This window comes from Acinonyx jubatus, chromosome B3 (assembly GCF_027475565.1).
Source record: "Acinonyx jubatus isolate Ajub_Pintada_27869175 chromosome B3, VMU_Ajub_asm_v1.0, whole genome shotgun sequence".
Lineage (NCBI taxonomy): Eukaryota > Metazoa > Chordata > Mammalia > Carnivora > Felidae > Acinonyx > Acinonyx jubatus.
This window is the reverse complement of record NC_069386.1, coordinates 84,068,043-84,095,512: the sequence shown is the minus strand read 5'-3', so window position 1 is coordinate 84,095,512 and position 27,470 is coordinate 84,068,043. Positions and strand designations below refer to the sequence as shown.

The 27,470-nt window shown below is 37.1% G+C and overlaps 1 non-coding gene across 2 annotated transcripts; it reads left to right on the top strand.

The window, feature by feature from the left end:
- Nucleotides 1-25,607, top strand: LOC113601289 (uncharacterized). Of its 2 annotated transcripts, XR_008299374.1 has the most exons (3): nt 1-4,570; nt 10,861-10,949; nt 16,475-25,607. It is a non-coding gene; the product is annotated as an uncharacterized LOC113601289 (transcript). The 2 variants fall into 2 exon arrangements; XR_008299373.1 differs by having other exon boundaries at nt 10,861-25,607.
- Nucleotides 25,608-27,470: the final 1,863 nt, after the last annotated feature.

Genomic DNA, 27,470 nt, shown 5'->3' with positions numbered 1-27,470 from the left:
ATAAAATTTTTAAGATTATCCCTTTTTGTCAATAGAACAAACTTCTGCCTTTTCATGTTTGCTTTAATAAATTATTGCTAACTTAATAAGATTTAGACATTCAACTTTCAGAGAAATTATATAAATCTAATATTATATAAAAATAGTTTTTTATTCCTATCTCTAATTGAAACAAGCAGGTATTTGGCACACAGGGTCATTGTAAAAGCAAAATCTCTCTCTTTCTAATATTAGCACTTTTCCTTGAGGATATAAAATCTAGGAGTCTAACACAAAAGAATCTATGGGTGAAACAAGACTTTCTGGGTCCCCTTTGTTGGCAGGATAGGCTCTTTTCTCATACTTTTAAATTGGAAGTAGCTTTGCGATCTAGATTAACTATCATGATTGAGATAAAGCCCTAACTTTTACTCGTAGGTACCATGAAAAAGTAAGTAGACTGACTTCATCAGTGAGGTTTTCTCCAGGGGATTTGCTTGTGGGAGAGGCCTTGTTGCACTTTTTGAACAGAAAGGTACGATTCACTGAAGTATGAGTGTTCATAAAGGCTAGCAAAGTGTATTTTTTGAAGAATATTATATTTTCTAATATGTCAGGAGGTTTCTAGATGTGAGATATAAAAAAACTAATTTAACTTTTTCTCCCAAAATTATACTATCATTACATTAGTGTATTCTTAAAGAATGGAGATGGACATTACTCATCTACATTACCAAAGGGGAAAAAAATTTAAAAACCAGGTGGCAGATATATGCCTTATAATTTAAACAATAGTGAGTGATGAACAATCTTCCAAGTTCATTGAAGCAGGAATGGGAGAGAATATCTATAAAAGTGAATAAAAAAGGATCTTGTACAAATATGCCTAACCCTCCATTTTATTAGCTTATAATGCAAATTATTATTTGCTCTTGCTACTAAGAGCCATTTTAATGTAATGGATTCATTTCAGACCCTCAAGAAAACCAAAGCCTATGTCCTTTTACAAGTTTGTGAAGAACTTTCAAATGGCCACATCCAATTTGAAGACAGATATATTTTTTCTTGCTTATTAAGTTATAAAGTTGGAATTTATGCTGATGAGCATTTTCCATCTTGACTAATACTTTCTGCCAAAGAAGTTTTTCTTTTAAAAGAACAGATAGCAAGTGAACAGAAGGAAATTCCAAGTCTCTGTGATTTGATAGTGGTCACCATTTCACATTCTTAAGTTTAGAGCTGTAAACAACCATATTCTTTTTTTTCTTTGTGTATCTGTGGGTTAGTCAGTATCTTGTATAGCGCCTTGCACACGATAGTTGTTTGATAAGTTTGCTGAACAAATGAATTCATGAAACACTTTCACTATTTACCGTGTAATCTTTTCTGATGTGAAAAATATAAAGGTAAAGGAGTCTTAACATTTTTCTTTATTTATGTGAATAAAAAATTGTTAAAATTCTCGATGGGTCTGACTTAAAATGACAGAAAAGCAGCCCCATTCTATGCTAGTTAGCAAGAGAAGAATCTCTTAACATTTCCCTGCCTATTGAAATGAAAACTGTTTGAGGTAATACTGTAATGTTTAAAACAAACAAAAACCCCCAAAGCTTAGATGTAACACAAAATGAACCTTAAAAATTAATGACTTGGAAAGTCCTTTGAGTTAATCTCTTTTTACATTCCAGATTTAAACTTTCTATGGCATACTTATCTTTCTTGAGACCTTTAAAATTCTAAAGTGTAGCCATCTTCTGAAGTGGTGAAGGGAACAGAAGGTTACAAATCCTATCATTCTTTTGGGAGTGGGAGTGGGAATTGGCCAGTATGGTCTTATCTACTAGAAAAGAATATAAGAACTAATGTTGATTGTTAATGATAATGCCACATAGGGCTGCTCTACGGAATGGCCAAGAGGAATCTATTATGCAAGAGCGATGGCTACTATTGCTGTGTTCCCAACTTCTATTCCTTAGTGAGCACCTCTCAGATTTGATTAGGGACTATAGCTTTGGGGCACAATGGAACCAGTGGAGTGAAGGCAGGAGGAATCAAAAGATTGGAAGTAGCTTCAGAGTTGGGATGCACTATGCCTTGTGTTGGCCCAAACAACTCCTAGAATCTCTCTTCATTGATTTGGGGCCTGGTTCAAGATTACATACCTGTTAAGAAAAGACTATACTGGCAGATTCTTTTCCATTTTGAATGTGAGACCTTTCATCAATGAGTATGAGGATATTATTTCAAGTGGAAATGAGTGCTTATATAGCAAGGATGTCCCTGGCTTCAGCTGAGTAGCCTCCCTAGGCGGTATTTGCACCTCAGCATCATTTGCTCAGAAAAATTAAGAAGACTGGAAGGAGTCAAACAGCAACAGAACCCTAAATAAGTTAAATCTCAAATCTAAATTCCATTTACTTAAGATCAAACATCCTCTTTTAAAACACTCACTTGGCACGAAGATACAGATATTGCTTCCTGTTTATATGCAGTTTAAATATGCATTTACACTCTTAGTGGGTTACAGCTAATCCTTCAACTTTTGTTTTTAACAAGAAATGGATTCCTAAAAGGAAATGTTCTTTACCAGTGTCTGGAACAATGATGACCCATTGCTCTCCCAAAAATTCTCTGTTTTATTCACATGTAGATAGGACTTGGTATTTCATCACCAAGTTCATAACAAAGTCAACTCACTATAGTGGAAGAGTATTTATAAAATTATACTTTTTTGATAGAAACCAAAAACAGAGGTTGATATAATATCCTGTTGTCAGGGCATATCCAGCTTAGACATTATACAGAAGAACTAGGCAGTATCGCCCTAAGACATAAATATTTTATGATATGGCCTATTTACTGATTTATTTATTCAGTCAGTAAAGATTCACTTACATCAGGCAAAGTTCTACGCATGCAGAAAAAGATATGTCTCTAACCCCAAAGACACTGTGTTTGGAGAGACAAGCATGAAAATAGACAATCACAGTTCAATGCAATGAGTGGAGTAATCTGAAGTCTGTGCAACATGCAGTGGGATCCAGAGGGAAGAAGCATCTATATTTGGCAGAAGGAGAAAAGGTAACACTTGAATTCAATCCCGAAGGAGAAACAAAGTTTTATCAGGTATTCCGGGTAGAGGAAAAAGGATGTGCAAAGGCCCAGAGGCAGTGAAAAGCATGTCCTGTTCAGGGAATCATACCTGGATTGTATTGCTGGAGGAGAAACTGTGAGGAGAGTGTTGGGAGTAAAACTGAAGGGGTGCTATGGGCAAAACATTTTGAAGACCCTTGAATGCCAGGCTAAGAAGTGTAGGTTTATCTTGCAGCAGATGGAAAGGCACTGAAAAAATTCAAACATAATCAGATGTGCATTTTAGAAAGACCATGCAGTCAGCAGATTAGAGACTGGATTAAAAGGGGACAAATTAGTGACAATGGGACTATTTGATGGTTGTTTTTACCTGCCCGCTTGGTGTAAGAGTGCTAAAGAGAACTACCTTTTATTAAATAGGTACAAATCCTTAAACCCTGGCAAAAAGGAAGGCATAAAGATATTTTCCATTTTTTAAGGAAAATGACTGCTCCCACTGAGTAAATATTGCAAATTAATTTTGTATGTCCTGTGCATTGCTCATTGTTTTACTTTACTGTAGGACTGACATCCACCTGAGCTGACATTTCTGTCACTGCATTGAAAGGCTGTGTAGTGTTGTAGAAAGTGTGCTACCACAAGTCAAGACATTTGCCTCTAATTGAGCTTTATATCTTAGTCTTTGTAAGACCTTGGGGAAGTCATTTTACCTCTTTGGGCTTCATTTTCCTCAGTTGTAAAGCTGAGGGGCACAGTGTAAATTATTTGAAATGCCACTTTATTTTTATCGTTACATGATTTGCAACTTTGCACTTGTTAATCTCTCCTAACGTTTCTTTCTTACCTTGTCTTTATGTTTTCTCACAATTTTAAGAGGGACAGAAGTATTTGGAGGATAATCCCAGGACATTCTGTTTTTATTGCACTATACTTAATGTACTTAGCCTTCTCCTGGAAGTATTAGGATGTTGGCAGCCGTTTTGAAACTAGGCGTTTCTAGTTGCATGAGTCACATTTTATCTTCATATGCACAAAAAGAGGACTATTTAATCACTTTCAACATCTATTAGACCAAATTAGTAACTAATTTTTAAGTTATAAATTTTCCTTTCCAAAATGATTGTTTCTTGGGTCAGAAAATGATATGTTCTTAGAAAGCTAGTGTATGGATAAAGTTGGCACTTAAAATTATAGGAAGTGCACTGCTTCTAGTAATATTCTATTTTAAATTCTGCATTTCCTTGGAAACTTCGTGTTATTTAATGCTCTTTTTTTTTCACTTAAGAGGCTGTTTACATTGGTAATATATCTTCTAGAGCTCTGGGAGTTCATAGAGTTTGTACCTACAAAACAGCACAGCACTGTTACTGTGCTTCAGAGACATGCAGGGGTCCCAGGGCAAATCAAAATGTTTTTAAATGTATGACATGTGTGAAGTTGATGAAAATTCATGACTTCTCTCTGTCAGGGCTGCTTAAGCTTAAATCATCAGAGAAAGGTGAGTGCAAAGAATTTTATTTAATACTTTTAATTCTGAAATCCTTTCCATCCCTTGCTTGTGGTCCTGTGTTTCAGTTCTGTTCTATTTAGTAGTCTGCTAACAAAAATGTTTAAAATTAAAAATTAGTCGCATGCTCTAAACTGCTTTTCAGATTTGCCTTCTTAAACTATCACTCAGATGTATAACTTTTAAAGGGGAATTGAAATGTGGTTTGAAAATGTAATCACGTACTATAGAACATGCAAAATACATGTGAAAGACCACACGAGTGCTGTTAATTTAACTGATTATACTTCATGCTTTAGAAATGTTTTCAAATTTATCTTTTAAACTTGAAAAGAAAATATTCCATGAAAATGTTAAGAGATTAAAAAAAAAAGCCAAAATGCTGTGGATATTGAGATCAGCTGTTTTTAACTAAAAATCCATTCAAAGCAAAATAAAAGGCATTGTGTAGTGTGGGCTGGCTAAAACTGAGAACACAAGAGCATTGCAGTTAATTAGAAGCAATCAACAGGATGCTTTGCAACATTTCTCACATCAGCGCACCATCTGATCGCTATAATAAAAATTTCCCACAGTCTTGATGCAAAAAGGAGTAGAAATAAATATTTGAGTCATTAAAATATATAATGTATTTCAATCGCTCTTATCAATAATTATTTTTACTTAGCTATTATTGTTAGGAAAATACGATCTTGAAAACCTCCAAAGGTTGTTCTATTTGTGTTAATCTTACATTTTTGTTTTAATTTTGTATGCATTTGAATATGAGAAAAATACCAATTTTTGAAAATAAAATTTAGGGCATGAATTTGAGTTGTTATGTGATTTATGTGTGGTTAGTACTTGTAAAAGATAACTGGGCTTTTCCTGGACTGTTGGGCCATATATTATGAATGATTATTATATTACAAATAACTAGGTACTATATTATAGCTATTTTCATATTAACACAATATTGAACTAAGTTAACTATATTAACAGCTGTATCATAGAAGTCTTAAAAGAATGTACAATATTTAACACTATTACTTTTCTACAATTTGTTCAATGCTTGATTGTACTCAGAAGTTTTACTTTAGTTTCATTTGTTCGACATCAGAAATTATTTTACTAGGGCAAAAATATTGCTTTTGTCATATTTTTATGAAGTTCATAATCTGTTCATTATAAGTAACATTTGTTTTTTTCTTCCCGCCCACTGCATCCTTTTTTTTTTTTTCCATTTTGGTGTGTGTGTGTGTGTGTGTGTGTGTGTGTGTCTGTGTGACAGATTCTTTGTTATGTTGTCTTCTCACATTAAAGGTAGAGCTCGCTCTGGGCCACTGAGGTGCTTCAAAACACATAAACACGTAAAATGGTTTGTTAAAAATGTTTAGCATGAATCAGAACTATATACATTTTGGCAATAGTTTTACAACTTTTTTTCCCTCAAAAAAGCTTATTTGTGAATGTCCAGGAGGCGCCCTTTTTAGAGGCAAAAATAGCTGTGAAACCAGTGCTATTAATAAGAGAATTGTCTTCCAAAAAAGTCTACGATTTGTTCTCCTGTATTTATAAAGTACAACTCGCTGATGAGAGGAATTTTCTCTTCAGACTATAGTCATCTCTTGCTGAAAGAAAACATGCTTTAGAAGAAAATACATTTGGTTTGTTTTAACTATTTTTGTTTATTGTTTGTTTTGTTTTGGTCTGTATGTTTTCTCCTCTCACATCACACAAGATTTTTTTTTCTCTCCCTGTTCCCCAAAAAAGCTTTTTGCTAAGCATGTTCTTTCTAGAGCACTCATTACATTTTTCTGTAGAATAAAAAAAAAATAGTTTCAAAGAACTATCTTCTCTTTGGCACCAAACTATTTTTTTGTACTCTTCTTTGTACAGATTTGATCTACTTCATTGCAGGAGAGTGTCTCTTAGCTAGGTTCTCGTTAGGGAATTTACTCTTTCTGCTGCTTTATAGAGACAAATAGCTTTGATGATAAATACTTTAGAATACACATCTTACAAGTTCAGGAAAAGGCTATGTTAGGATGTCAATATTTTTCTTCTGACTAAAGAGCCTATTAAATGCACAGTTCTATTTGTGCTTAAAATTTTAAACTCTGGTATTTTTGCTCATCAAGATTGGAGCATTAGTTACAAACGTTCACTGCTCCAATGAAAAGCAGTTCAGTAACGAACAGCCTGAAATTGGCTCTGTTGCATTTAGTTTGGTTTATAGGAATTGGAATAACAATGCTCTAAAAATGCATATTAAAATACCTGCTTATCTCTAACATCATTATTTCTTAAAGCAAACAATTTAGACAGAAAAGTCATTTGATAAAAATAATTGATTTGTACAAAATAATACTTACATTCTTCTGCCAGATAATGATTTAGCAGCTACTCTTACTTCAGTGGTACTTCATTAGACACAATTCTCATTCATCTGAAAGCCTTACAAAAAAATCCACATTTTTAATTCTTTAAAAATTACTTTATTTTTAAAGAAATGAACAAATACAGGAAAAGAGAATAAAATCCCTAACAGAATTTACTTGCTGTTATTCAGTTCTTTAAAAAATTTCTTAAGAGACAGAAATGTCATATGCTTAGTTTCAGGACAAAGGCACCTTTTTAAATGAAGGGCTTAAAGAAAATCGATGAAGAAGTTTGCTTAATAGAAAGCGGGCTAACTAAGCTTTTGGTTGTAAAAATTATCTGTATTACAAAACAAGAACATAACTAATGTTTAGTGAACTTTAGAACTAATATAAGGCTAGTCTTTAATAAAAAGTATCTTAAAAAAAACAATTATGAGCAACTTCTGGAATTTACTTTGGGTAGCATGTCCAGGGGGTACATTGTTTTACTCTTTTTCTATGGTAGAGCCGATTTAACTTGGGAGTTAAGAAAACTTATGTAACTTCAGAATGTTTCCAGCTAGTGGTTTTATGTAGGACTAGTGTTATGCAGTTAAAAACAAAAACAAAAACCTTATAGTCATACAATGTTAATTAACTCATTTAGCAATGTAGGTTGTTATTATTATGATTATTCTTTTGCTTGAAAAATGACCAAGCTATGTAGATCAGGAATCAAAATAATTCAGGTTCTTAGCAATGTTATAAAGTGTTCTTTTTAATAGTTTAGTAATTAATTAAAAGTCTCTTGCAGGTGATTCATTAATATTCATTTTTATATTTTGAGACTTAAATATATTTAAATTTTCCTGATCATTAAATGCTTTTAGCTGCATATTGTGTTTAAGTAAGAAAAAAAAATCTATTGTAAACGGGCTGAATTCATTTAAGAGAGTGTTTACATTTATATTTCTTTTTAATAAACAAAGTTGTTACATTTAATACATTGTAATTTTGCTAAAGTTGCAAGCATTTTGCTAAAATGTTTTATTTGGTAATGAAAACAATTTCATAAATATTAATAAATCTCCACTTTCTTTACTACTTTCTATCAATTTTTGATTCCTTTTAAAATACAAACATATTATTTATTTTTAATGGAATGAATAAATATATTTAGGATTCAAATTTCCTGTAATGAAACAGAGTTTAAAATCTTCAACAGCATAGTAAACTATTTACTTGGCTTCACTCTGTCTGTCTTCTATATGATTCGACAGAACTAAGTAGTGAAAACTAACCAAACCCAGAAATCAACTGAGAGAATATTCAAGAAAGAAAAAGGAAGAGTTGCAGGAAATGATATTTTCCCATCAGTGGATAGGCATGCATATATTAAAGACATAAAAGGCAGCAAGGGGAGAAACAAAAGCTGTATACTGGGGGTTCTGCAAGTCTGAATTAACTAAATGGAAAAAAAATGAAATCATTCTGCTTAAACTTGTTCACTAATAAAAGGAGAATTGCTTTTGTTAAATATTCTTGGTGTGATTATCAAGCAAAATTTTTTTTCTCCCAGACATCTATGAATAAAACATGCGTTTGAGCATTAGGTAAACAAACAATAAATGGATGAGTTCAGTTGCAACATAATAACATTTTATTTAGAAAACATATATAATCATATTTGTATTGGCAATCCAAATTTAATGACTTCTTTCAGTAAAATTAAAGTGCCTCACAAATAACATCTTATGCATAAGGATTGCTTATTCTTTGCCCAATTTTTCCTATTTTCTCAAAGAAACAGATTTTTAAGGTCTCTGCTGAACCATACATAAACCAGAGGAAGCACGATTTCTCAGAAAAATAAAATTTCTTTTGAGTCATCTTAATTTTATGTTACAGATCTTGTAAAAAAATTTTAAAATATATTTCTGGGACTGAGGGAGAAAATGTTCTCAAGGCTGCTATAGCTTGAGCTGATTTGAACAAGGCTCTGTATGCAGCTGAACCAGTCTTTGGCTTATTAGCCATTTCATTAACATGACATCTTCTGTAAACTATGAATGAGAATAAACCATTTACAATAAGGAAAGCAAACAACAGAATGAATTTCCTCTGTTGGTGTTTTATAAGACTGTTAAACAGAAAATGGAGGGAAGAACTCTCTTTAGACGATATCACTTAATTAAGTAAAGCATCCTAATCAGAGTCCCCTCCAATTGTAATGACTGTAGGGAGTCAAGTACATTTCTGTCTATATTAGAGTATCTAACTGCAATGATTTATTGATATTTATTTTAGAAGTACAACACAAAAGCAATAAAAGAGAAGAAGCAGGCAGAGAGGGAACATGCCATTGCTTACTGCAGGTACAATCAGAGCACTTCAGCAAAATTCCTGATTTTCTTGTGGGGGGGGGGTTATTTTCTAAAATCAGAGCACACCTTTAGATGAGAATGGTCCTTTCCTGCATTTGACTTTTCCAAATATTCACTGTGACGTTTCTTTGTCCATCGGGTGAATCATTGATTCACTTTCTTCACTGCAAGAATCACTGCAAATGAGAGGATGAGCACCTGCTGTTTTCTGCAGTGACATTACTAGATGCATTCTACACTGATTTGAGTCTTAAAGTACAGCTTCTTTGTATGGGAGAGAGATTTGAGGAACGAGAGTAAATATACTGTATAGGCAGACAGACATTGGCCGCCCTCCAAGCTGCACACAGCATAAACCTGTTTATCTGCCACATTTCACAAACCTCAAAAACGTGAATAAATCAGGCGAGCAACTGGATAAGTGATTCACACTAGGGAATCCAACCAATATTCTGATGAGAGGGTACTATAATGCTAAGACATTGGGGCAAATAGACTTGTAGAAACTGCACATAATAAAATTGATTAGTGGTTCAAAGGAGAAAATATTCTACACAAAAATGAATCTGAAGAGGTATCCCAACTCTGTGAACTTCTGTTGGATATTTATGTCCAAGTTATCTGGAGAGTGGGTTCAAAAATATACTGTCACCCATATTATTCCAATAATTGGGGCCAATGTGCATTTGGACTTCAAGTTAGTTATCAAAATACTTTATTTCTGGATACCTGGATCTAAATGTCGGAGGCTAGTGCCTTGAAAGCACCTAATTACACCAACACATATATTTGAAATTAAATTACCAAACACGCTTTGAACCTATTCACTTTGTGAAAGCAAACTTTTCTTAGAAAGTTACATCCTTATAATTGAAGATGAATTGCTTGGTGATAAGTGAATTATGCAAGCAAAGGCATAATTATTGCTACATGACTACTTTTTCTCTTACTTTCTGTTATTTCTAATTCATCTGCTGATCTTTTTAATGGTTATTGTGCCTCAGCATTTAGTTGTAAAATGGAAGTTCTCAAAGGTTTGGGGGCTAACCTCAAAAGTATGCTTTGGTCCTGAAGATCCCTTAAGATTGTTTATGAATTTCATGTTTGGATTATTTCCGTAAACTAGACCTGGTTATAGTCACAGCAAGATGAATTATCCATTTGCTTGTTATGTCTATTAGCTTCCAGTAGAGACCTACCATCTTACTACCAAGAAAATGTAGTTTTCTCTACATTTGCAAACACAAAATACTATTCCAGAGTGAAGAGGAATCAGATAAGGCATTCCATGACTTTGTTTCCTACACTGCAGAATAAAAAGGCAAATTGCTAAAACTTTTTGGCCCTGAAAAACGTTATTAGATTAGTAACCTAAGACATCATCATCTCAGCAACAGGAAGTCATGGAAAAGGTAGGTGGCCCGGAAATTTTGGCAGGTTCAAGATTCTTGGTTAAAGACTTGCCTCCAAAGAGCCTGTTTGAATCTATTGACAATTGTACCTACCAATTTTTTTTTTCCTTGACGTTTTCTCATCTTCTTGCTTCTTGTCCCAGGTTGTTTCTTCAGGATCAGGCACAGAGACTGACTGAATGGCTCCAATGATCAGGATTTGAAAACCTAATATCAGAATCTGCTCTTTTGTGTAAGTTGGCCCTAAGCAGTCTCTTCTTTAGCAATAGGACACTTACACAATATGGGGGCATCTTCGTCACTTCTCCCTGACCTTGTAAAATATGACACAAACTTGTGGGCAGTCAAGAGTGATATTAAAATTGTTGGCAATTTCGGGGTGCCTGGTGACTAGTTGATTGAGTGTCCTACTTTGGCTCAGGTCATGATGTCACAGTTTGTGGGTTCAAGCCCTGCATCAGGCTCTGTGCTGACAGCTCAGAGCCTGGAGCCTGCTTTGAATTCTGTGTCTCCCTCTGTCTCTGCACCTTTCCCACTCACACTCTGTCTCTTTTTCTCTCAAAAATAAATAAACATTTAAAAAAATTATTGGCAATCTCATCAGTCTGAAGGCTAAACACATTGATTTTTATAATCCCAGAAAATTTTACCTAGTTTTCTAAATGTGTTGAATTTTTAATTTATGCCCACAAAGCTAAAGCTGGTTCTGTGAACCTCAATTAAAGTCAATCACAACCACAAAGAACTCTTTGGAAGAGTTTCCTTTTTCTTTTCTTTTCTCTTATTTTTTCTTTTCTTTTGTGGTTTTATGGTTTTATTAACACAAATACAACATGCACATAAGTTGTTTGTCTGTTCATTTTCTTCACTGCACAGCCTGGGATTGGTGACTCTGATGGCCAGCTCAGCTGCTCTTTCCACAATGGCTTTGCAGTTCTTGGAGGAGACATTGTGAGCCATCTGTGCACAGTAAGATATTATTGCACATCAGCAGCTCTTCAAGCTCCTTGATGTTGCGGACTAGGAACTTCTGGAAGCCACTGGGCAGCATGTGCTTTGCTTTCTTGTTGCTCCCATAACCAACGGTGGGCATCAGGATCTGGTCCGTGAATCTTCTGAGAACTCCATATTGTCAATGCCTCTAGGTTTCCACCAGTTGCACTTAATTTTGACTTATCTATGGTCTGTTTCCAGAAGAACTTCTTGGTCCTCTTTTTAACCATCTTGGGCTTCACAGGAGGTCTGAGGGCGGCCATGATCCTGAGTAGGAGACGGCTGCCACTTCCATGGGCAGGTCGAAGAAGGGAGGATTTTTAAAGTAGTGGCTTTTCTAAGTAAGAAATGATCACTAAATCTTGTGTAATCTGTACACCATAGGAACCTAAGAATTAATAGGTTTAATCATATTTTGTAATCAATATTTGTAATCATATTTGTAATTAATACAAACAGCATATAGAATTTTTAAAAAATTGTTTCTTGCTTCCTAGCTTCCCACAATCCCATTCTCTAGTAGTAGCCATTAATAATAATTTCTCGTATTTTTTAAAAAGTTCATCCATTTATTTTGAGAGAGAGAGAGGGAGAGGGGCAGAGAGAGAAAGAGAATCTCAAGCAGGCTCTGCACCACCAATGTTGGGCTTGAACCCACAAACTGTGAGACCATGGCCTGAGCTGAATTCAGGAGTCAGAAGCTTAACCGACTGATCCACCCAGGTACCCCAAGTTTCTCATATATTTTAAGAGGCTTTAAATTTTTTTCCCTTTCTTAATTAAGTAATCTCTACACTCAATGTGGGGCTTGAACTCACAACCCTGAGGTCAGGAATCACATGCTTTACCAACTGAACCAGCCAGGCACCCCAATTAATAGACTTTTACATTCATATGCAAGCATGTGTTATTTTAAGTCACAAATAAATCATATAATATATCTACTCTTCTGAATTTGCTTTTATTTGATTAGCAGTGTTTTTGGCTATCATTCCATTCCCTACATAGGAGTCTATTTCATTCTTCTAGCAGCTGCACAGGATACCAAACAATATGCTATCATGGATATAACCATTCCCATATTGATGGACACTGAAGTTATTTTTTGTCTTTCTGTTTTTTCAAATAATACTTTAGCAAACATGTGCACATTTTTGTGTTTTTCTAAGTGTATTCATAGAATTAATTGCCTGAAGTGAAATTGCTATATAAAAACACACGTTCACAAGTTTTGAATGCTGTTGCCACCTTATTGGTACAACCAAAACATTGCACCAGTTTACTTTTCACTGAAAGTTTTTGAGAGGCAGGGATTTTGGAAACAGGTTTAGCTGAGTTCTGTGTGTTACATATCTGCCTGCCATTCCATCTCTTCAAACCTGATTAAACACAGTTGAGGGGCAGCAGGGATGGTTAGCGATGACCTAGTGCAGAGAGAGTGCCCCTATGACTTAGGAGCTGGGAGAGCTGTGATGGCTGGGGAGGGACAGCACCGGGGCAGGGAGGGAAAGAGCTGGGAAGTATGGCTGCCCGTCAGTTTAGGAAAAGTCTGAGTTTTCACCAAGTCTCTTCGCTAGCAGCTTTCCAGACAAGTGAGGGGGCTGCAGAGCAGAATTAAGAGCCATTCACATAGACTGTCATAAAAATGGAAAAGAAGGTGAATTAGAACCATGTTACACAGACACACTCTCACACACACACACACACACTTCTCTGTTCGGATTCCAGTCCAGGTGTGCATTCACCTTTACACCCTGTCTTGGTCCAGGTTGCTAGGGAAGGACTGTTCTCTGACATTCCTGGCTGATCTTCACCAGGCAGGAGTCCTCCAGGCTCCCTCTCTATTTTACCATTAAGCTTCTCTGCATGTGGATAACCCAGAAAACACACATGACATTGTCCTAGTTCCTGGATCTGAAGAGACATCCTCATCCTTGAAACTTCTACTCCTTATTCAATATTTTCATTTGGCCTGGCATTTTATAAGTCTCATTTTCATCCCTAAAATAGAAACTTAGAAGTGCCTCTTCATCTATATCTCAGCCTTTTAAATTGAGGGGTTACTTTAATGTTCTCAAGGTTATAGTTATACTAGGAAGTTTATTTTGTATTCAACATTAGCATGCTAGGTAGTATGGTAGGGGCTGTGGATGCAAAGATGAATGAGACACGGTTCTGCCTTCTAGAAGCTCATAAAATAATGAGGAGATAGCACAAACTAAAACACATACCACTCTTTGATAAATGTTAAAACAGAGGTATTTTTTTAAATTTTTAAATGTTTATTCATTTTTGAGAGAGAGACAGACAGAGTGTGACTGGGGGAAGGGCAGAGAGAGAGGGAGACACAGAATCCGAAGCAGGCTCCAGGGTCCGAGCTGTCAGCACAGAGCCTGATGCGGGGCTTGAACTCACAAACCATGAAATCATGACCTGAGCTGAAGTCAGATGCTCAACCAAGCCATGCAGGTGCCCCAAAACAGAGGTATTTAATCAAAATTATATGAAGTATCTGTATCCTGCAGATATACTTGTACACGTACAAAAGGACACACAAGCCAGAGTTGTTCGCTGCAGATTGTTTGTGATACTAAGAGTTAAAAAAACATCCTGAGCATCTATCAACAAGGGCACTATATGGTTTAATAAGTGCTGTCTATGTACTGATATAGAGTAGTCTTCTGGAGCTATATATATGCATGTGTATATATGTGTGTGTGTGTGTGTGTGTGTGTGTGTATACATATATACATTTAATATATATACATATATATTAAAGTTTATTTCTTTATTTATTTTGGGAGAAAAAAAAGAGAGCAGCATAAGCAGGGGATGGGCAGAGACAGAGGAGAGAGAGAATCTCAAGCAGGCTCCATGCAGTGAGTGCACAGCCCAGTTCAGGGCTCAATTTTGTGAACCGTGAGATCATGATCTAAGCCAAAGTTGGACGCTTAACCTACTGAGCCACCCAGGTGCCCCTGGGATATATTTTTATATGAAAAAAGCAAGCTGCAGAACATGTATGTTGCCTCCCATATAAGAAATGTAGAAAAATAAGAATATGTATTAATGTTTGCTTGTATATGCATAAAAAGACCCCTTAAGTGGAAGACCCCTTAAGAAACCAATGCGGAGTACCTGGGTGGCTCAGTTGGTTAAGAGTCCTACCCTTGATATCGGCTCAGGGTTGTGAAACCGAGCCCTGCATCAAGCTCAGTGCTGAGCATGGAGGTTGCTTGAGATTCTCTCACTCCTTCTCTCTCTGCCTCTCCCCTGCTCGCGCTCTCTCTCTCTCAAAATAAATAAATAAACTTAAAAAAAAATGAAAGCAATGCAAGTGCTAATCTATAGGGTGGGAGTGGGCATCAGGGATTACTGAGTGGATGGGAAAAGGAGGCGAAACAGATTCTCAGTGTATACCTTTTTATATCATTTTAAGTTTTGAACCATGTGAATGTATTATTTAAAATTATATTAAATAAATTTAAGTTATAAAATAAAATTCCCCCTCTCAGAGCCTTGAATTCTCTGAGGTCTTTGCAAATGCTTAGCTATGTTTACTTGGGATAAAGAACATTACAGCGGATTGGACAGGGAGGCTCTGAACACGAGAAAGAAGCCTTTTTAGAGACCACTGGATTTTTCTTACTACATTCTTACACCCACTCTTCCATGAAAATGATTTGGAGCAGAATGAGGAAGAAGAATACCTTTCTCTACAAAGTTTTCAGAGATGGGATATCTTACAAACAGTATATCTGTCTGACACAGGAACAGTTTTAGAAGTAGATTTCATTCTTTAAATTTCCTGCAGATAAGGCTGTTTAGAGTGGCCCCCTCTGGTTTATCATGATAGTTTTGTAGGAAAGACATGATTTGCCCGTACCTTCAGTTGATCTGCTTAAGTCACAAAATGGAACAATGTGAAAATTTTCTTCTTTAAGCTTTAAATAATGGCCTCATGCTGAGTTACAAATAAGAGAGATTGGCTGCCTTGCCACAGAAATGCTCCTTTTCTTTGACAAGGATGTGGCTCTGTAAATTTTTCAGAACACCACATTCAGGTGAGTTGGAGAAAGATAGTGGGATAGAATTAGTTTTGAGAATTCTCTGGTCGTTTCCATGAACTGAGATTATGCAGTTATGAAATAAGGAGGTAGAGAATAAATAACAAGAAAAACAATGTTGCTGATGATTTCATGAGTATAAGAGACAGTGTTAGAAGTTTGTTGAAGAGTGATAGAATCATCACACAAGCCACACTGGGCCAGAAAAGGCCACGGGCGTTGAGGAGGGATTTTACTCCCCAATATATCTCAGCACCGATTCTCCTCGCCACTATTACCGCTACTATTACTGTCCCTGCCTTTTCAGTTCATTTTAGCCATTTTTGCCCAAGTGGTAAGCTCTGGTTACCTGGGAAGCTAGTGATAAGTGTGTGGAAACATGGAGGTGGGTGCCCATGAAGGCCAGTGACTCACCACCTTCCATTCACCAGTTTCTGTCATTGCCTCCTCCCTCCCCCCTTCCCCCCCCAATATCATTTGCTCTTTCAGCTGGCTTCAAATCACTCCTGTGGAAAGGGTCTGAAAAATTTAGATTTCGATTTAGAACACATGAGCATGTTAAGGAAGCTATTGCCAGCAATCAGAGCCACTTGTGACATCACATCAATAAAAGGCATTCAGGTGAGAGACAATAATGACTATAGGTATTTAGCCCAAATGTATGTGAGTTTTAACTCTTTAAATGCATTTCCTTTAGCAGCTACTTGAAATACTTTATCAGTGAAAGTCTTGACTCAGCAAACATACGTGTAAGAACGTGGGTAAGTAGACTTATACACCTTAACAAAACGATGGCTTTATTTGTATTCCCTTTGTAATTAAAATTTTAAAAAAATATTTATTTATTTTTGAGGTGGGCCACAGAGAGAGACGGAGACACAGAACCCAAAGCAGGCTCCAGACTCTGAGCTGTCAGCACAGAGCCCGACATGGTGCTCAAACCCACAAACTGAGAGATCATAACCTGAGCCAAAGTAGGATGCCCAACTGACTGAGCCATCCAGGTGCCCCACTCCCTTTGTAATTTTAACTAAATATTGCAGTAAGTGGTTCTGGTTTTAAATACTAAGTATATGGGCATTTATTACATACAATATGAAAATACTTCAGGGGTCTTATGATTAATGCCATAGTATTTAGGCACAGTTTATAGAGACTTTCAAAGACAAAAGGCCCAAGCAGATGATGAAACACATGAAAAAGATATATGTGTACAACCTGGGACTCAATCCAGACTTGCTCATATCATCCCAGGTCCAGCTCCTGGCTTATCAGGAATGTTCCCAAGCAAATATTCTCTGCACCTGGCCCAAGGTTGCCCTGTGGATTAATCTCTATGGTAGGGTTGACAGAGAAAATACAGCATGCCCAGCTAATTTTAATTTCAGATAAGTAAATAATAACTTACAGCCTAAATATGTGTCAAATATTGCATACAACATACATAAGGCAGACATATGCCCTAACTCCTATGTGCTTACCCTCTGAGGCAAGATACCTCGCAGGTTTGAAACCCTCAAGTCCAGAATTTCAATCTAGCCTAATAGTTTGATTCTCCTTTTGGATACTGCCTCACCCTCTATTGTTTAGGCTTGCTTTCCCTAAATGGACCATTTTATTCATAGTGCATGTTTTCAAATATTTTAAACACTAGTAACTGGAGAGAGATATTAGCTACTTTGGAACAATTATAATAGAGTTTTAGAGAAAATTATAAAACTGACTTTATTCCCCACCTCCAGCCCCCACCCCACCAATTTTGATTTTTCAAAGGCATGTCTTTAGGATTTGATGCTAGATTTAAAAGGGTGGACAGATGTGGAATAAGATAGAAGGGCTCCTTTCAGACTAAGTTTGTACCCCTGGCTTATTCTCTTGGAGTTGTGATAAAGATAGCTACTCAAAGATTTCATTTGCAATTTTTGGACTCAAGTCAAACGCCACCACTACTAAAATCCAGCAACGAAGGAAATGGAATAGCAGCGTGGTAGAATAAATAAAAAATGTAGAGCTGGCAGATTTGGGATTGAAGCCTGGCTCTGGACCCGAACTAGCTGAAAGATCCCAGGAAAGTCCTTCAGTTTCCAGAAACCTCAGTTTACCCCCCAATAACATGGGGATCATAGGGCAACTATTAAGAGAGATACTGTGGATAGGAATGATTTGGAAACTTTAAGCCCGGTCTAGATGTTTGCAGTGGTGATGATGATGATGATGATGATAAAAATGGTGGCCAAAAGATGTAAAGAGGCATTAGAGAAAGTCAGTTATTAAAGAGATACTTTAATTCAGATTCTGAAATGCTTACCTCCTACTCAGTTCACAATAATTATATACATAAGAGTATTGTTCTTATACAGGTTGGAAAAAGGAAAAACACCCAATAACACCAAAGTCAGTCCAATTCCATGTACTTTTGGAAGAAAGCTTACTAAAAGATTTTGAGTCAAAAAATGAGATGTTTAGGGTAGAAATATTTTATTTACGATCACATCAAAAAATGGAAAACAGAAAGGCACACTGAGAAACACTTGTTTAAAGCCTTTTACTTTTATTTTGGGTCAACACTCATTCAACAACCAGCCTATTTATTTTGTAAGAGCCTCAGAAATATTTATTATTATTATTATTATTAATTATTATTATTATTATTATTATCTAACATAACAGCTGGGAGTGTTCAATACACAGAGAAGGCTTTCATGAGGTACCAGGTATAAGCATTTGCCCAGGGGTAAAGCAGAGGGAGCAAAAGAAGAGATTTGACCAGAGGTCCTCTCCTTCCCTTTAGCACTTCCACTCCTCACTCAAAGAGAATGCTGAAGGCTACAGGAGGACTAAGCCATGAGGGCACTGGATGTCACTCTGACTGAAGAGTATTCATCCTTGTTTAGCTTGATCTCACTTTTATTTATTTATTTTTTAAAATTTATTTGTTTATTTACTTACTTATTAAGTTTATTAAGTGTATTAAATTTATCTGCACCTGTGTGCAAGCGGAGGAGGGGCAGAGAGAATCCCAAGCAGGCTCTGTGCTGTCAGTACAGAGCTGGATGTGGGGCTCGAATCCACAGACTGTGAGATCATGACCTGTGTTGAAATCAAAAGTTGGCCGCTCAGTGGACTGAGCACCCAGACACCCCTAATTTTACTTCACTTTTAACCGCACAACCAATACATGTGTGTTACAGAAAATTAGAGAGTGTAGATAAGCAGAAAGGTGAATAATGTAACAGTCACCCCTAACTCTTCCCTACAGAAATTTAGAATACTCATTTGGGTTGCCCTACGTCCCCACATGTGCAATTAAACCATGAGGGATCAGAATTTATCCTACTTCGTCTGAACCCAGCAGAGAAGCCCTTTCTGGTGTTCTGCTCTGAGGGATTTCTTAACAAGTACATTTCAACCAAGGCTTAAAGTGGTATAGTAAGCATAAGCCCACTAATGTTATTCTGTAATGACAGGACAGGATAGAAATTAAGCCACTAGATTTAAAAATTACACTTCTCATACTTTCTTTATCTCCCTTTATAGAACTCCCTAAATTTCTGAACAAAAGAGAACACTTTCCTGCAGAGATTCAGAATATAAATGAGTGCTAAGAGTCTTTGACATCAAGAGTTCACCAAATCCTGAGCTCCATTTCCTACAGAGTCTCAAAGTGTTTTTCTGTCACTGACTTCCACACTTGGTCTTGAGTCTAAGTGAGATGGAATCCCAGCTCTAGGCTAAAAATGTCCCCACCTCTAGAATTCAGAATCATCTAACCTTGCCTGAGACAAAGAGGGGCGGAGAGTCAAGTGGAAAAAGCACAGCTCACTTACAAGCCGTAGTGTTGGAGCAGAGTAGTGACTCAAGTACCTCAGGGTCAGTCACATTGGCCCCAGGCCCAGATTTCCATGGACTCATTTCTGGGTCCTGGAAGAGAGAGAGGACTGTGAATAGAAACTAGAAGACCCATTTTTACCCAAACCTCTTGAGACTTCGAAGAGCTAGCCAATATTACTTTGGTAACATCTGATGCAGAGAGAAAATGGAAAGGTATCCTCCATTGTGCCACAGACCCCTGAGCAGCATTGGCCCATCTGGTGCTCTAGGGGTTTGAGGTGGCACCCAGCATAAGTGCAGTGGTGGTGCCCAGAAGAGGGGTGGATGCCCTGGTGATAATGCAGAGGGCAGTGGTTCCCAGAGAGGCACAGGCATGGGGAAGCCCTGAAAAGCAGTGGGACCTAGCAGGGAGACAGCAGCATTAAGTTTAGAGTAGACATGGTTGTACCTGCAAAATGCAGTGGTACCTAACAGCATAAAAGCATAAAAATGGCATCTTCCACAGTAACTATAACCAAGCATAAGACACAATCCAAGGTTGTGTGCGTGCGTGAGCGCGCGCGTGCACGCGTGTGTGTAAGAGGGCAAACTCTAGAGCGGGCTCCATTTCAGCTATCATACCTATTTCCTCTTCCCTAAAACCAGTCCCATAGGTTGTTACTAAAATAATAAAATGATGGTCTTTCCTGGCATTTGACTAAGCTACTCATAGACTCAAAGTCTTCCTCAAAGCCTATAGAACTTGGATTGGATTCAGGCATTGCCACTTCCCACTCCAGAATTTCTGGGCTAATAGTACTATTTACCTTGTATGGTTGTTAGGAGGATTACAGTGTAGTACTTGAAAAAGGCTTAGAACAGCACTGGGTACATGTTAACCCTCCTGAGTATGAAGTCTAGTATGAATGCTGTCTAAATTTGCCTCCCAAACAGGCCCCATTTGCGACCTAGTGCATGGTGAGAGAGACTTACGCTTAACTTGTGACTCATAATTTACTAGCTGTAAGTCCTTAGACAAATTAATTGACTTCTTGGTAATGTGAAGTAATCCCACAAATACGAAGCACATTGTATGCCAGACATTGTACCAGGTGCTGTAGACCCACAGACAGACAGGCACCTTGAACACCACCTTGCTGCAAAGCACTCAATGCCTGGGGGTGGGAGGCAGGCAACTAAATACACAAAAATAATAGAGCTGTAAGGATAGCACACTTATCCGGCTTGAGTTAGATCAATAGTTAATAGATTAATCAAACAAGTCAATAAAGTGGAGAATCATTAAAAAAATGTTATCTACATGCTTTAATTGTTCTATTTCAACATAAACAGTTTAGAGGTTGCCAGGGAACCGGGAAGGGGAGAATGAGGAATGATTACTTAAGGAGTGTTTTTCTGGGGTGATGAGAAAGTTTTGAAACTAGAGAGACTTGATGGTTGCACAACATTGTGAATGCACTAAATGCCACTGAATTGTACACTTCAAGATGGTTAATTGCATGTTATGTGAATATCACCTCAATAAAATATTATATAAATGTACATTATTTTACCAATCTTTCAATGTATGGCTAAGGACTCTTCTTGAGGTACGTGCCTAGAACTGAAGCCCCAGGTCATCTTTCTGGCATAAACCACACCCAGAAAATATACATTATATATTATTTCCAGTTTTAATTTCTTTAAACTGGGCATCATCTTCATCTTAAAAATATTAACCACCTAATTGCTTATAGTGTTACACACTATTTGTGGAGAATTACATAGATTTGATCACTGCATTTTAAAAGTTTACAGTCCAAGAAAGACTGATGCAGGCATGCATGCTTAAGATTCACCAGACGTACTGTACCAGTACATTTCCGAGAGCAGCCTGCTTGGTTCTGTGACTTCCTCCCCGCTTTCCCTCTTGACCCTTATTACCTTCCTGGCCCCATTACCATATTACCTTCCTGGCCCCCAGCACTGCCTCAGGTCCTCGACCACCCCCCATTGAATACCCTGCCCTTGATGAGTGGGGGTGGTGGGTGGCACTGGTTTGAAGAGCTCACCAGATCTCCCAGAGCCAGCCAGCTTGGAGTTGTGTTTGCAAACACAGGCCCTGACTGTGGCTGTCAGACCTCCCAGACACTATCTGCTGCCCATCTGTCACCACCATCTTCAGGTGCCGTGTTCATCTGGCTGGGCTGCCTACTACCACCCTCTACTGCAGCTGTCCCCAGTACCTGCCTCCCTGACACCACAAGAAAGCACATCTAGACTCCAGGAGCAAATGATCCTTACCTGCCTCATTCCCACTGAAGATACATTACTCACAACAGCATATATTTAGTGAGTGCTCACTGTCATTCATTTAATTGTTGGCTCTTACATTCCTGGCCATGACAAGGGATATGCTATAACCTACTCCTGAAAAGATTCGATGACACGTGTGGACAAATGTATTAGCACATTATCACTGGCATCAAAACTAATGCCCCCTGTGGACCCAGAACAGGCCTACAGGAGAGGAAAAAGCAGAAAACCTACCTGCCTCACTGCTTCTGTGCCAAGTCCAGGAATGGTGTTTGCCTTGCTACATCTGTAAGCCAGCAACAAAGGAGGAGGCCATTAGAGGTCAAGGTCTTGTCTTAAGAATATTCATTAAAATAAAGGCACTGACTTCATTCTTAGGCAGATTCTCATCCTGTGGAGTATCTAGTCCTTTTGACTAATATTTTTGTTCTTCTTGAGTCTGATCTGGATCTGTTCTAATGTGTTTCAGCGATGAGGGTAGTGGAAGTAAATTAAAAAGAAATTTAAATAGTTTCCCATCCCCTAAATTGGTTTCATACTAATATGACCCTAAATATGAAAGTTTTTGATGATCTGGCTACTGCAGTCATCCATATGAACTCTCTTACTGCTGACTGAGAGTTAATTATCATCAAATACCCATCCACTGAGGGTCAGTTACAAGTTGGGACAACTGTGGTGAATAATACAAATGTGGGGTGCCTGGGTGGCTCAGTCGGTTGGGCGGCCAACTTTGGCTCAGGTCATGATCTCACTGTCTGTGAGTTTGAGCCCCGTGTCGGGCTCTGTGCTGACAGCTCAGAGCCTGGAAGCTGCTTCTGATTCTGTGTCTCCCTCTCTCTCTACCCCTTCCCTGCTTTCTCTCTCTCTCTCTCTCTCTCTCAAAAATAATAAAAAACATTAAAAAATTAATAATATAAATGCAATTTATTTTACTGTTTACTCTCTCATGTCAGAGTGATCAGCTAGTAAAACAAAAATTATAGATAAGTACTTTAAAAAAATGTTTCTGTCCCATCCATATGAAATTTAAACTTTTTTCAAATGTAATTTACTAATAATATACTCTGTGCCTGAATCACATAATTACATCCTCTGCCCACTTACCCATAAATATGTTTGAATTGGTAATGTTCATAAATATGTTTGCATAAATTTTCATATGGTTGAAGATGATAACAGTTTCCCATTTGTGGTGAATATTCTTTTGTTTTTATTGTTACTTTGTTGTTTAGAAGTTTAAAATTTTTTGTAACTACATTTGACCATTTTATTTCACTTCTCATTTCTTTTCTTGCTTCAATTATAAGAAGGTTATCACCTTAAAGTTAATTAAGGGACTAAAACCCCTAATTTTCCCTGAGGATTCCATTCCCCACCATCCTTGAGATCTTACACTGACATTCTCTGGGCCTGGGAGTCCACGTCCCATAACTCTTCAATATATTATTTTCACAAAGGTTGAACACTTGTGTTATGACTCTATTTTTTAAATTTAATTAAAAATTTTAAATTGAATTTTATTTTTTTTTTTAATTCTCAAGTTAGTTAACATACAGTGTAGTCTTGGCTTCAGGAGTAGAAGCCAGTGATTCAGCTCTTATATATGACACCCAGTGCTCGTCCCGAAAAGTGCCCTCCTTAATGCCTGTCACCCATTTAACCCATCTCCTACCCCCAATCAACTCTCAGTTTGTTCTTTGTATTTAAGAGTTCTTTATGGTTTGCCTTCCTCTCTGTTTTTATTTTATTTTTCCTATGACTTTAATAGAGCAGTTACCTACAGAGTCCATTGTTCACCTGTTTATCCTGGATTTAGAACTATTTCTTATGTTTGCTGATGTCTGAGAGGCTATGGCTTACTCTATTTATACCCAGGTTGGTATACACATTCACTCGTTTCTTCATTCATTTACGCATTTATTTATTTATTCACTTTGTTATTTGTGGCATACAGATTCATATGTAGCCCTCAGTGAGCCCTGCTTTCTAGTGTTTACCCATGTGTGTGGGCAGGACATATGACTTGCTTCTAACCAACAGAATATAGTAAAGGTGACGAAATGTCCCCTCTGTGATTGATTACATAATAAAGACTCTGTCTTGTTGGAAGACTCAATCTAGAGAGTGTCCTTGCTGGCTTGATGAGATAAGCGGCCATGTTGGGGAAAACCCCATGGTGAGAAACTGTGGACAGTTTCCAGACAACAGCCAGGAAGAAGCTGGGATCCTTGATCTTAGAGCTGCCAGGAAATGAATTCTGCCAAGAATGTGAGTGAACTTGGAAGGTATTTCTTCCCCAGTTGAGCCTCCCGATGGGAACACAGTCCAGATGATACCTTGCTTGCAGTCTTGTGAGACTGTAAGTAGAGGGACCATCTAAGCCATGCCTTCACCTGTAGAAACTGTGAAATGATAAATGGCTATTGTTTTTAGCTACTAAGTATGTGTTAATTTGTTGTGCAGCTATAGAAAATGAATACACTGTGCTGTGCTAACTACCATATAGGCCTTCTCTCAGTACCTGAAGTAGCCTCATGAGCCTGACACTAATATTATTCCCATTTTACAGATGAAGAAACTGAGCCTCAGGAACTGAACTGCAGAATGTCCTGCTCTCAACCACTGAACTATCATGCTATGTTTCATTTTTAATGTATTTCATTATTTCACAAATTCAAGTTTATCACGGTTTAAAACTTATCTCCTGAACATGCCAACTGTATTTACAAAAAGCCCTACTAGGCACACCTAGTACACAAAATAAATGTTTTTATAAATGCAACATTACAAGGAACTTTTCTTTTGTGCTACATTTTTACCATGTATCTCACAGAAATAATATTAGATTCATGAATAGAAAAGTTTCTATTTTCTGTTAAAGTAGTGATAGACTGTATCACTAAAATAGTGATAGACTGTACACTATTTAGAAGGGAGAATAATTATGGCTGATAGAAGCCCCAGATTCATGGGAATTGATTTGGAGTTATAACAGTCAAGTAAACATCCATTAGAATGTGCTGGATCTTACTGCAGGACAAAAACGTTTCATCTTGAGTCCTAACTTTCCCATTTATGTTCAGGTATAGGGAAACATTAGGAAGTGGGGAGATTGAGAAATACTTAAAAGAAAAACAACAACAACTAAAGTCCTATTTGGATCAGTGCTCTGAGAATCTGAGATAGGATTATGACCCCACTACTGTGTCTTCTAATGACAGCTCTTTCTATTCTGCATTTATCAGATGTTAATTATTCATACTGCATGATTGATGATTTTGGAGTCAGAGATTCACCTGCAATATTTGGAATACTGGTGGAGGCCTACATCAACACAGAATTTATAAAGCAGCTGGTGCTAGTCAAAGCTAATGATGGAATTTCAGTTTAATAAAAAGACCCCCAACTGAGCACACCATCTTGAAAAAAGTATACTTATCAAACGGCTTTCAATCAGTTCAAGAGAGACACCTTAATTGGGAAGAGGAAAATTTGCAGAGCAGTTTGTCATTGTGCCAATTCTAGATCAATAACTGCATGTCTGCTCTTTGGGAGACATAGCTTTTGCTTTATATTGAGTAACCACATTGACTTCCTCTCCACTTGGGTACACTCTGTTTCATTTGATAATGTTAAAGGATATCTTCTTTTAATTCACCTCTGTGTCTTCATAATAAACATGAGCAAATGTAGACTTGTAATTATGAAGGTCAACTTTTTAAATTTTTAAAATAAATTTTATATTTTTGCCACAAGAAGGCAATGCTTATAGAATTTTGATATTTTCAAAATTGTTTTATTGGAAAAAATCACATGGGTAGAATTAAATTATGGTGGTTTAAGTAAAAGAAGAATATGATGAGCAATGATGATTTGGATTCATATAAAATTATTCTGGAGAATACTGTACAGAATCATCTACTAATTAGAAACAAAAATAGGGACACCTGGGTGACTCAGTCAGGCATCCAACTCTTGATTTTGGCTCAGGTCATGATCTCACGGTTTGTGAGCCCCACATTGGGCTTCCCACTGACAGCACAGAGCCTGCTTGGTATTCTCTCTCTCCCCTCCCCTGCTTGTGCTCTCCCTCCCTTTCTCTCTCTCAAAATAAACTTTTAAAAAAGAAACAAAAATAAAATGGGTTTACCTTTGGAAGAAAGGATTTGGAACACTAAAGAATGTAACTCAGTCATCAAGTCTTAGTTTCCTTATTTGTTAAAAGGAGATACTCATTCAAACTGATGGCTTTCAAATTGGTCTAGGTGGTACATTAGAGGGCATTATGGAGCAGGCAGGGCAGGAGGGGGCAGAGAAGGTGATGGCCCAATGTGAAGATCAAGGCAAAGCTTGAGAAGGGAGGGCTCTAGTTCCCTTTTTCACTTAAACCAAGGAAAATCTTTGTTTTCCTTCCTTTTCTTTCTCTTCCTTCCTTCCTTCCTTCTCTCCTCCCTCCCTTTTTCTTTTTCCCTTCCTTCTTCTTTTGTTTTTTTCTCTCTCTCCCTCTCCCTCTTCTGCTTCCTTCTTTTTTTTCCTCCCTCCTTCCAAAGTTTATACATATTTATATCAATATAAATTAACATACAGAAATAGCAAGTTTCTGTATAATAGTTCTTTTTGAAAAATAGGGTTCTACTGATAAAATATAACTTGAAAACCATTGAGCTAGACAATTCTAAGTCCTCTTCCTTCTGTGAATTTCTTCCTTCTAATAATTCTTCAATTACTTCTGGGATTTCAAGATCCAGAAATGAAACAGCAAGGGAGATTGAAGATATTTTAGAAGACACAACAGATACCTATTTTGCACAAACTATAATTCTACTAAAAGCTATGGGTGAAGTGGCATCTTACAGACCCCTACAGAGATATGGGATTATGACTAACAGGTCTAAGTTTTTTTTATTTTTATTTTTTTGAGTTAACTACATAGAACAGGGCTGTGGTCTTTTAAGCATTTAATCTACTAGATGGTGTTCAGGTAGAGTGACAGAATTATGGCCTAATTAAAAAAAACCAAAAGTTTCTTGCATTTAGAGAATCATATACCGTAAGAGTCAGTGGGAGACTCTGAGATCATTTCTCTCATTTTATACATTCACTTAACCATTAAATTAATACCTTTTTTATTGAATTTGAGTGTGTGTCGGCCAGTGTGTTAGGTGTTGAGGTTATAGTATATTGTCCCTGTCCGTAGAGGAATTATGTTTCAGTGGAGGAAACAGCAATGAAACCCACAATCATACACATAAGAATATAATTACATATTTTTATGAGCATTATTAAGTAGAAGAGCAGGATCCTCTGAGATCACGTGTTAGAGAGTACAGGACAACACTAGACTGTAGAGAGTGACAGTGACTTGCACTGAGCTGAGCACTGCAGAGCTGGCACTAGACTCAATCTCTTGTTCTCTGTCTCACCGGCTTGACTGAGAAGGTTTAGGTTAGGTGATGGAAATCCAAAATCCATGAGCTCCTTTCCTGGCTTCTCTATTACTCTGAATTGTTGGGCAGCCTTGAGAGACACCTGAATATCTGCACTAAGAATGGAATTGTCTTCAT